Source organism: Pteropus vampyrus, unplaced genomic scaffold (assembly GCF_000151845.1).
Source record: "Pteropus vampyrus isolate Shadow unplaced genomic scaffold, Pvam_2.0 Scaffold78, whole genome shotgun sequence".
Taxonomy (NCBI): domain Eukaryota; kingdom Metazoa; phylum Chordata; class Mammalia; order Chiroptera; family Pteropodidae; genus Pteropus; species Pteropus vampyrus.
The window spans coordinates 3102944-3114103 of NW_011888859.1; the positions used below are offsets into that span (position 1 = coordinate 3102944).

An 11160-nucleotide genomic window follows, 5' to 3' on the forward strand; every position below is an offset into this window, starting at 1 on the left:
ATAACACGCTGCTGATGTCAATAATTATCTTCCTTCCCACCCCGCTACCCCCTCACCCCCATCATTTGGCTCATAAACTAAAGCCAACCTCATCATCCAGAACCTACAGAAGATGTGGGGATCTGTTCCAACACTAGCTGTTAGGACTATGAGTGTCTGTCTTCAACAGGATGCCTTCCTGGGAGACATTCAAGGATAAGTCTGACTACATATGATTTTTTTCTTGCGTGCCGACTTTAGAACGTAATTAAGGATAAGCTATGTCTCCACAGTAATTTTTCCTATGTAAGTTGATAATATACCCCAGATTCAAATGTATAACTAAATTCCTATTATGTGATTCTTAGTGCTCTGGTTAAAATTAAACGTACTGATTGTATTTGAAGTATATGACAATTCTCTCTAATCCTTTCTCTTCCCTCCCCCTACCAAAAAAACATGAACTATTTATAAAACTTTAATTGTTTCTTCATTTGGTTTTACTTATCTGGACTCATAAGCCATGCATGGTAAATTTCAGACCTATAATTTGTGGCTTCCTGCTTCCAAGATTACTCCAGAGTAGTTCTTATGTGACTGTTTTTCTAGTTAAATATTTACACATACACATGGGGTACACAGGCAGTTCATACTTGATATGATTTAACAGCATCTACATCTGTTTCTCATCATAACATGATGGGAAAATGTACCTACTAAGCATTCTTTTAATATATTTGTCCAAAACATTTTTCCTACTCTGGTCTTGAGACATTTCTCTGTAAAGAAAACAGATGTAAGATGGCCCCTCTCAGGCACTACTTCCTTCTCAAGTCCCTTCCTCTGGCTTCGGGGTTCTCTCTTGCTGTCAATCATTACTTTCCAAGCTAAATCAAAGTATGGGTCATGTCTTCTTTATCAGTGTGTGAGAAGCACAGAATTAAATTCAGATATGAAGGGCAAAATATCCTATTTTTAAATTAAAAAGAAAAACAAAAACAAAAACTCCAAAAGCAACAACTGGCTTCGGGTGTGATAACTCCAAGGTCAGCAAGACTGCGTTTGAAGAAAGGGCCTGCTGATACAAACAGCATCCCAGTGCACAGCTTCAAGCATGGGCTTCCCAAACACAAAACCAGAAATCCTTGGTTTTCAAGAGGTGATCATTCCTAAGTTCCCAAAATTTCAAATCACGGCACAAACATTGGTTCTCATTCCTCCTCTAAGTCAATAATATTTTAAATTCATTCATTCTTCCAGAAATATGAAGCATAGTTATACCATAAGAGTACTGTCTTCAAAAAGACTTTCCTTTGTTGTTTGGGTTTTCAATCCACAAATTGCCTTTTTATTTATTATCATAGGCGATAACAAAGAAAAATTTTAAAGAAAACGAAAATGAATGCTGAGCAAATTATAAATCCTATAAGCTGCCCATACTTCATGTGTATCAAAGAAACAAAACTAAAAGACAGAATTCTTTTCAGCTATTGTGAGACTTTTTCCAATTTAGGTCTAACTCAAGATCTTGATTTTTTTTCTTTTCTCTGATTATCTTTTGGCTACTTCACAGCTCATTACACTCTGCAGAGAATGCGATTGGATAAAATAAAAGTTGATGAGACTAAAATGGGTCCAACTGGCTGCAACAGCTCTGAGGAAAAGCTCTATTTTCAAGATGCCTAGAAACCTGGCTCTCCTAAAGCTTTTGGTGAATATGAGAATTTGAACAATTTTTAATATTCTTAACTCCTGTCACAGCGATTAAAAAGAATAACAGTAGTTTTTAGACATACTGTTTTTGGACATTCATTTTTAAGAACTAATAAGAAAAGTTGCTCAAATCCAGCTATCACATTGTATACTTAGAGAAGAACTTCCTGGATACTACGTATTTTCTAAAACAAATTATACACACACACACATACATGAACGAGTGTTAGCTTTGGTCTGCTGTTCTGATACGTCAAATATCTATGCTAGTTTTAGAAGAAGGTAATTACAATATGTGGATAAATAAAACCTACAGTTGATGCAGTTTTTCACTCATGAACATACATAGTAGATAAACATTTCAGGAAAACGAATAATATGTACATTTCATTTTTTTCTCAATTTTTGGAGAATTAAAACGTAATGCACATCAAAAAGCCCCAAGGAAACTTACAAAACCTTTCCAAAGGCAGAGAAGGAATACTCTCCAACTCTTTTTATAACAGCATAACCTGACATAAACATTACAAGAAAAGAAATTTGTAGATAAGTATCCTCATGAACATAGATGCAAAAATTCTTTTTTTTACAGCACTGATATAAATATATTTGTTTTAAAATAAAGCTCTAAATACAAAAAAAAAAAAAAGAGTGGTGAAAAATAATAATTGACTACGGCCATCCACCCTGAACATCCTGATCCCGTCTGATCTCGGAAGCTAAGCAGGGTCGGGCCTGGTTAGTACTTGGATGGGAGACCACAAAGGAAGACCAGGTGCTGTAGGTGTTAAAAAAAAAAAAAAAAAGTGTTTGGACGTGGTTCCATATTGTAGTGGTTAGCACATCTGCTCTACATGCAGAAGGTCCTGGGTTCGTGCCCCAGTGGAGTCACGGTCCATGGTCTACAGCCAGGCCACCCTGCACAAGCCTGATCTCATCTGATCTCGGAAGCTAAGCAGGGTCGGGCCTGGTTAGTACTTGGATGGGAGACCACATAGGAAGACCAGGTGCCACAGGCATAAATAACAATAAAAAAAGTTAATTGAATAATAACATACATGATACATGAAGAAAACGAGTATTATGGAGGAGGAGCACAATGGTCAAAGTCTGCAAAACACGGTCTGACAACGAAGTGGACGTATGATTCCTGCATCGGTTTCCCCTTCTTAGGCAACATTCCCTGGTTTGTCGTGGTAAATCTTCTCTTCCCGACTCTCAGCCCAACCTGTTCCCAGGAAAGTTGGTTTCACTCCTGGGCCCCAAGGGACAGCACTGAGCATTCCCTCACCTTGGCCAGTGCTGGGCTTTTCAATGGGCACATGAAGATATAAAAATTCTCTACAAAACTACTGGCTAATTGAGTCCTGTGATATGTAAGTAGGACATTATATAATGACTAGGGGGACTTTAACATTTGAAAATCAATAAAAATCAATCACTATATTAGCTGAATAAATGGAGAAAAACATATGATCATTTCAATAGATGTGGGAAGTGCATTTGCCAAAATTCAATATCCATTCACGATTTAAAACAAGCATACAAATAAAGAAAACTCAAGGCTTACAGGTAGTAGAAGGGAACTTCAATAAAAGGCCATCTACTAAAAACCTTCCAAATAACACTATATTTATGATAAAACATTAAACACTTCCCTATAGTTGGGAACAAAGTGAAGAATGTCTTATCTCACTATTTCTATTTATCCTTGTATTGGAAGTACTAGCCAGTGCAATAAGTTAAGAAGAAACAAAATTAAAAGACTTAAAGACTTGAAAAAGAAGAAGTAAAACGCTCTTCTAAAGAAAAACTTACTGAAGCCAGGCCAGCTTCAAAATATTAAAGGCGGCTTTTTTTCCTCAGTAAAAAAAAAAAAAAGAAAGAAAGAAAGAAAAGCTTAAAAATTATTTTTTAAAAACCAAAACATTATTTAGGAAATTCTAAGAATCCATGTAGAAAATCCTAACAGGATAGAAGATTAATATAAAAATTTAATTACATTTCTGAGTGAAGCAAAAACTTAATTTGAAAATAATATTTAAAAGCAATTCCCTTCATAATACCACCAAACAATATTTAGGGATAACTTTAACAAAAGCATGCAAGATCTCTACACTGACAAGCATTGCTGAACAAAGACCTAAAGCAGACCTAAATAAATGGAAAGATACGTCATGTCCATGGATCATAAGGCTTAATATTGTTTAGATGACTGGATAAGCAAATGATAGCATATCCATATTATGGAATATTGCTCCATTGTATAAATAAATTAAATAGAATATTGCTACATGTAACAACATGGATGAGTCTTAATATAATTATGAGTGAAATAAGCCAGACAAAAAAGAATACATAAAAATCCTAGAAAATACAAAATAATCTACAGTCATAAAAAATCAGAACAGTGATTGCCTGAGGATGTGGGAAGTAGGGATAGGTTGAAGAGAGGGACTACGTTTTCTTGGCTGTGATGATAGCTTCATGATTATAGACATATGTCAAAACTTATCAAACTGTACACTTTAAAGTGTTGTATTTATTAAACATCATTTACCTCCATAAAACTTTTCTTGGGGTGGTAACATCTTACTGTGAGATTAGCCTACATCAATTTGAGAAACAAAAGGAAAGTTAGCGTGACTAAAACGGGGTGAGTGAGAGAGTTAAAAGACAAGTCAGAGGCAGGCTCGGGCCAGACCACATGTATCCTATAGGCTCAGATCAAGTTTTTGAAATGTGCTTAGGTGGAGGATTATAAACATAGCAGTAATATGGCTTCATTTATGCGAAATGCTTTTTGAGCAGGGTAAGACAGCCAAGTCGAACCTCTGATCAGGTGGCTATACCTGTTGTTTTTAATAGTACTTACTAATCCTGAGTATATGCAGATGCTTCGTGGCAATTTCTGTCACAAAATGGGTTCTCCAATTCCATAGAGAATCTTGTGAAGAACTGAGATTTCTGATATAGTCTATCATGAAATACATTATACAGCAATCTTTTATTCAATCACTATTATGTGACAGCTACCAAATTTCCTAATTCTTCTTTAAAACAATTTTGCCAATAAGATGACCATAATATCAAGACCAATGCAATCTCACTGATTACGTTTTTAATAGACTTTGTTTGTTAGAGCAATTTTAGGTTCACAGCAAAATTGAGCAGAAAGTACAGAGCTCCCACGCACATACGGCCTCTCCTGCTTCGGAGCAGTACATTGTTACCATGAACCTAAAGTCCGTAGTTTACCTTATGATTCACTCTTGGTGTTGTACATTCTATTCTGAGTTTTGACAAATCTATAACAGCATACATCCACCGGTATAGTAACATAAAGAATATTTTCATTACCCTAAAAATCCACTGTGGTCTGCCTACTCATCCTTCCCTCGCCCCAACCCCTGACAACCACTGATCTTTTTCCTGTCTCCAGAGTTTTGTCTTTTCCAGAATGTCGCATAGTTTGAATCATGAAGTCTATAGGCATCTCCGATTGGCTTCTTGCACTTAATAATATTCATGTGAATTTCCTCCATGTTTTTCATGGCTCAACAGCTCATTTCTTTATCCATTCCCATGTAAAGGACATCTTGGTTGCTTCCAAGTTTTGGCGATTGTGAATAAAGTTGCTGTAAACATCTGTTGTACAGATTTTTGTGTGGACATAAGTTTTCAACTCCTTTGGGTAAATACCAAGGAGTGCAATTGAAGGATAGTATAGTAAGGACATGTTTAGTTTTGTAACAAATCACCAAACTGCCTTCCAAAACTGGCTGTGCTATTCTGCATTCCCATCAGCAATGTATGTGTGTAGTGATATCTCATTGTTTTAATTTTCATTCCACTAACAACATAAAATGTTGAGCATCTTTCATATGCTTATATGTCATCTGTATCTTTGGTGAGGGAGATATTCAGCTCTCTTGCTGATTTTTTAATTGTGTTGTTTATTTTCTTTTCATTGAGCTTTAAGAGTTTCTTGTATATTTTAGATAACAGTACCTTATCAAATATATCTTTTGCAAATATTTTTCCTAAGTCTGTGGCTTGTTTTCTCATTTCTGACAATGATTATATTTTTAACACAGTATATTTTGACATTGGCTATGCCTTCGGTTCACCAAATCCAGCTAGGTATATACTGAAAAATGAATAAGATAAAAATAAAAAGATTGCCAGAACCACAAAATAACAAAATATACTAATGTGTACTATCATCCAAGCGATAGCTTCTGTCTATAAATATACTAAAAAAAAAAAAAAAATTAGAAATCCATTTAAGCTCTTAGAAAATTGACTAAATAATTTCTGTTGACATTGTCTTTAGTAAGTCAACTTTTTCCAGGTGGTTATAAGAATCCCTAAGATCATGGAGCACAGAATAACAGTAGGACAGCAAGAAAGGAAATAAAATTATATTGTTTGATATTTTGTCCCTTGCAGTCATCACTGTTTCATCATTTAAAGGTATCACTGTTTCATACCTTTTTAAAGTAATTTTTAAGTATTCCTTTTGGAGGTGGTTGTTTTTTGTCTTTTCTTTTTTATTTTGTTGGTTTCAATGTGGAGAAATGGTGTTAAATAAAACAATCTTGATATTTTCAAGTTATACATGTGAAGCTGTTAGGTTGAAAGAAATGAGTTTCTAGTCTTAGCTAAAGCCAAAAATGTCAAAATCTTACCTATAGAGTCATCTTCCTCACTATTCACTATCTGCTTTTAAGTTTGAAATTTTCCATAATAACAAATTAATTTTTTAATGAATATTTAAATACATTGAAATTTAGAATATGAAACAGTTGATATTTGAAATCAATAAGAGCGATGTGGCTTATTCAACTAACTAGCCATGTAAAAAACATCTAATAAAGCTGTCTCTCATTAAAATAAATTTTAGGTGAATCGAAGATTTTAATATATAAAATAATAGAATTATAAGAAGTAAATATAGGAAAATATATTTATTTGAGGAGATAAAAAGGCTTTTCTAAGCAATACACAAAACCCAAATTCCAGAAAGATTAGTGAATGTGACTACATTAAAAAAGTTTTTCTCTGCACAGAAAAAATACCATACAAAATCAAAAGACAAATGATCAACTGGGAAAAATATTTCAACATATAACAATGAGCTCATTTCCTTAATAAATAAAGACCTCTTACAAATCAGTTATAAAAGACCATTAAACCAATAGAAAACTCAACAAAGAATTTAGAGGCAATTCATAGCAAGGAAACACGAATGGTTTAAAACATATGAAAATATAGTCAACCTCAGTCCTAAAGAGATGAAAAGTAAAATATCAATGAGATATATTTCATTTACCAGAAGACAATTCTTAAGATACATGTCATTAAGACAGATATTTAAGTGGAAAAAAATTAAAATGCTGAACAATATACATTGTGGGTCTCTACCTTTGTAAAAATAACTATGTATGTATATATGCACATTTATATATACATATATATGTATACATGTTTAAATGTGCACAGAACATTCCAGAAGAACATTGTACAAACTGGTTGCTTCACTGGTGGGAACCTGGACATCTTGAGTGAGGAGTAAACATAATTTTCCATCGTGTGTTCTTATACAAAGTTTAAAAATGTAAATGTATGTCTGCATTACCTTTTCAATAAAAAATAACTAGTTGATAAAATAAACTAAAGTACATTAGTCAACAGATATGTACTGAGCATCTACTTTGTGCCAATCACTATTTTAAGTGCTGAGAATACAGCTCGGGTGACCAATATAAATCTCTGTCCTCACAGCTCTAACGCACTCCTGGGGGGAGAATAATAAAAGTCTCAAACGAATGCTATTCCGTCTGCACAGTCTTGACAGTAACCTGATGATGTTTTTGTTGGATGTGACTTTTTTTTAATATAAGTGAATATATTTAGTTTTATGTAAAATAGTAACTATAGAAACACGTTATTTGGAACTGACAATTGTCATCATCATAATTTGCATAGGCCTTGTTGAATAAGAAGAAGCAAAAAGAGGTTCATGGTTCATGCCTTAATTATATTCATATAATTAAAAATTTTGTTCTTGAAACAAAATGTTTCTATCGCTCTGCCTTTTTTTTTTTTTTTATGATTTACCTATTGAGAATTAAGCCTCTCTCTCCCTTACCACTTAATTATTTCAGGAATCAAATCTAACTTATGTCCTGAAGATTCAGGACAAAAACAACCCCCAAAATTTTTACTGTCACTCGTATACATATAATTCTCATCAGTGTCTTAAGTTCTTATCTCTATTGCATCCATGGAACAACTACCCAAAGAAGATGTAAATTTATAGCTGTTAAGCCTTTGTTTCACTTATAAAATACACAATAGTTGGTTAAAGAATCTTTGGGTAGGCTAAAGAACAATATTTTTAAAGTATGATGAGCACTAGACTTGCGCAACACTCTGTCGGAAAGGGCTTACTTGGCCAATAAATTAGGAAATGTTGCTTATTAAAATTCCCCATAATTAAAAACTTTCCCATGTTGGATATTTACAATGCATGTTACCATTGCAATATTACAATATTATATTACATTAGCATATTAGCAGCCCTAAGAAATCCTTCAATGAAGAATTTTGCTTAACTTTTGAACCTCTCTTTCTTCCTTCTCTCTGCCATGAGTTAGCCCTGAGACTTCATTTAAGACCCAAATTCTCTTCAGCCTTAATGTTCTAATGTCAAAAATCTAAGACTTAAGACCAGGTGATATTTTACCTTATTCTATTTTACTTTATTATTTTAGATTCTTGGTCTCACTTTAGAAAAATTAAGCAATTTAAGCATTTAATGTCATGGCTTTGGAACACAGCCAAATAAATAATAGTCAGCTATTACTGAATTCCAATATATGCACTATGATTGATTAATGTGATACAGAGTGCAACTCAACCTAAAACACTAACCGTTGCATTATGAATGATAAGAAAAGTATTTTGAATTCTTTTTCAAGATTACTAAGCATAAGTCTTAGAAGATGGCACAGAGAAATAATCCTAGACAACAGACTGCGCGCACACACACACACGCACACACACACACACACACACACACACACACACACACAAAGTTAGTTTATGTTCTAATTTTTCCAGGAAACAGGGGGGAAAGGTTAAAATTTACCATTTTAAAAATCAACTAAGAGTAATATTTTTAAGTAACTATTCACATAAATAACTCTGTCATGATAAAATAGATTATTTTTTCATGGAGTCCTACTCATTTGTCCACGAAACAGATCTACATCAGCCTGTGTTAAGAAAGTTCAGTACCGGTCTTTGTTACGAAAGACTGAGGAAACAAATGATGAAAAAAATAGATCTCCTGACATCAGGGGAGATTATAATCTGAGCTCAAATCAGGACAAGTTTCAGTTCTGAATCTTCGCTTTCCTCTCAGTAAATTCAGAGTCCTTCCTGGCCCCACTCCGGAATTCATGCTATAAAAACTTCTATTTAGCTCACAACTAACCTGAAGCTTCCATATGTGAGAATTACAGCGCAACATACCTCAGTCACAAGGAGCACACTCTCCTCCCCTGGCAAGAAGAAAATGAAAAGACTAAGTATGTATGAGTTTAGAACAATCGAAATGCAATATTACCCACCAGATTACTTCCTCATAAGGACAATCCTCTCTGATAGAACACAACGATAACCAATAACAACAAATGCAGAATCCAATGCTTTTTAAGCATGAGACAAAGGATCTCCAATTCAAACCACACCCCCCAATCAAAAGCTGTTAGGAAACTACCTTCCTTTTGGATGCCAAGAGGACTTTTAAAATTATAGCCTCTCTTTCAACTAACACTCTGCCCAAGAAACTTGTATTAGCTGCAACTTCTGAACCAGTCTAAGAATTTTCTCTTACAATGCCCCTCACAAATTTGTTCAGCCATGGAACTGAGTCTTTTTAACTTCTGCTTACATCTTGACTTTTATCACTACACATGGCTTTCAAGGCTTCCAGGAGGCACTGATAGCATTGTTTAGTCCTGAAGTTTGACACGGCATTTTCTACAGTCTACCAGCTAAATGTGAGCCTTTACAAAGGAATCTTTTGTTTCCATATTTAAAAGGTACAGTTCCCCCCAAGAAAAGCCTGCTACAATCTCGCTATGTAGAATAAATGCCAGTGAAAAAATCAGGGACCATGACTCATACCTTGTGAGACATTTGACCTATTAGTAACTTTTTATGAGGCAAATTTATCTTCTGGTGAAAGCCCAGGAACGACAAATATTTATCTGAGGGTCTAAGTTTAATACATCAGGAAGTTAAAATTGGTCATTGTGTGTGTGTGTGTGTGTGTGTGTGTGTGTGTGTGTGTGTGTTTGAAAACATTTTTATTAAAAAAAATCTTGAAAAACTTTAAAGAGATTTTCTTCTTTGGTAAATGGAACTTGAGACTCAAGCATTTTGTTCTGCTTGAATCCCCATGTCTTCTGTGCCAATGAAGAGCATCCTCCCCCTTCCCCATCTTCTGCAGACTTCTAAATCACTGGAGAAACCACCAGATAGGAAGTCAGAACAAATACCTTCTGAGCCTTAAAGAAGTTATCTCTTAATGAGGGAGACTCGAGAGAAAAAGGGAGACTGGGTAGGGAATCTGTTGTAAAAGAGGTGCATTACAGGGTCAGGACAAGTTGTCAGTACACATATGTGTGACCAAGAGGTCCCTCAAATGCCTTACAGCATCTCGATGTTCAGCTGATCTTGAAGCAAGCCTAGTGGAGACCCTGGAGAGGATTGCAGTTTGGAAGACTTGAAAGGAACTTGATCTAATGGAAAAGCCGGCACTTACTACTGCCTGTGCAAACACAGGCCTGTCTTTTACTCGAAGCCCCCAAAGCTAGATCAACTTCATTTCCCTATAGTCTTCAGCATGTTACTGAAACTAAAGTCATGGATTGGATCCTCACACAAGCCAATTCATTTAGATTTTTTTCCTCAGCCACAGACTGCACCCTCGATCTTAGCATCTTGTGCATGCCTTTAAAGCCTTGACAGAAAAAAGTATTAAGAGAGAGGAAGGATGAAATCAAGTAAATCACTCCCATCTTTATACACAGAGGGCAATACCTCATTATATAGAAAGACATTTTAGATGAGAAAAGTTGAAAGAATCTTCAAAAACCAGTGATGCCGTCTTTGTTGTTGAGCAGCTAATAGTTAGAGAGTCTAGATTAGTTAGGTGCTTATCAGCTTGAAGTGGTGAGACAGGGGGGCCAGATGGCTTGACAGTCTGCATCAGCTTTCAGAAGGATCTGACTGGCTAATTCACACGCAGTGGTGTCAGTAGCTCATAACAACGGAAATGTCTTTCCTTCTCAAGAATGTGTTCACTTTAACCCAGATTTAACAGTATAAAGGGTCTTGGACTTAGAAAATCTAGATGGGGAACTGAGCATGACCTCTAACAAGTTGTACACA

At 35.0% G+C, this 11160-nt stretch overlaps 2 pseudogenes; both read left to right on the forward strand.

Annotated features, from left to right (window-relative positions):
- Window positions 1-2362: 2362 nt before the first annotated feature.
- On the forward strand, window positions 2363-2479 carry LOC111741471 (annotated as a pseudogene).
- Window positions 2480-2592: 113 nt separating this feature from the next.
- LOC111741473 lies at window positions 2593-2711 on the forward strand (annotated as a pseudogene).
- Window positions 2712-11160: the final 8449 nt, after the last annotated feature.